The sequence below is a fragment of the Tachyglossus aculeatus genome, chromosome 2 (assembly GCF_015852505.1).
Source record: "Tachyglossus aculeatus isolate mTacAcu1 chromosome 2, mTacAcu1.pri, whole genome shotgun sequence".
In the NCBI taxonomy this organism is placed as follows: Eukaryota; Metazoa; Chordata; class Mammalia; order Monotremata; family Tachyglossidae; genus Tachyglossus; species Tachyglossus aculeatus.
Genome location: NC_052067.1, coordinates 61,229,939 through 61,230,906, shown reverse-complemented (window position 1 = coordinate 61,230,906; position 968 = coordinate 61,229,939). Strand labels below are relative to the sequence as shown.

General features: G+C 45.8%; 1 non-coding gene across 1 annotated transcript; it reads left to right on the top strand.

The window, feature by feature from the left end:
• Positions 1-264: 264 nt before the first annotated feature.
• LOC119925138 lies at positions 265-402 on the top strand. Its single transcript, XR_005449804.1, has one exon. It is a non-coding gene; the product is annotated as a small nucleolar RNA SNORA7 (small nucleolar RNA).
• Positions 403-968: the final 566 nt, after the last annotated feature.

Below are 968 nucleotides of genomic sequence, written 5' to 3'. Positions count from 1 at the left end.
TCTACTTTGCAGGGATAGGACCTGCAAAATCCTGTGGAAGATTTATTTTTGTTTCATTTGAGATTTGGAGAGACCAGGCACAGATTTAGATGACAAAAGAGATACATAATCCATGAATATTGTGTGGCCTAGTGGAAAGAACATGGGCCTTTGAGTCAGGGGATCTGAGTTCTAATCCTGACTCTGCCACTCACCTGCTGTGTGACCTTGGACAAGTTACTTAACTTCACTGTGCCTCAGTTTTCTCATCTGTAATAAGAGATTCCCCACTCATGGTCACACCTGGAGAGTTTCCAGCACTCTACCAGTCTTGGCTTCAGGAGAGATAGTCAAGCAGAGGCATATCCATTCCATTCCTAGCTTGGGCAGTAGCTAGAGAATGGAAGGCAATCTGCTACGAGTCAAAAAACTCACCCATGCTGGGCAGCAGCCGTATGGAAGAGAGTCGAGGGTGAAACTCGAGTTTACTGTGCAGAAGGAGGCAGTGGTAAACCACTTCTGTATTTTTACCAAGAAAACTCTATGAATACACTACCAGAACTATTGCAGATGGAGATTGGGGCGTTCTGGGAGAGATGTTACCATGGTGTCACTATGGGTTGGGAATGACTTGATGGCATAAAACAATAAGAGATTAAATACCTGTTTTCCCTCCCAATTAGGCTGTGAGCCCCCTAGAGGAGATGTGGATTTTTAGGTGGGTTATGAAGGTGGGGACCACTCTCACCATTGCACTAGAGAGTTGCCAGGACTCTACCAGTCTTGGCTGTGGGAGGGGAAAGTCAAGCAGAGGCAAACCCATTCCCTTCCTAGTTTAGGCAGGGGCTAGCAAGTGTAAGGCAATGTCTTACAAAGAAAAACTCACATGTGCTGGGCAGCACTGGCACAGTAGAGAGTTGAGGGTGGAGACTCAAGTTTACTGCATGAAAGAAGGCAATGGTAAGCCACTTCTGTATTTTTACCAAGAA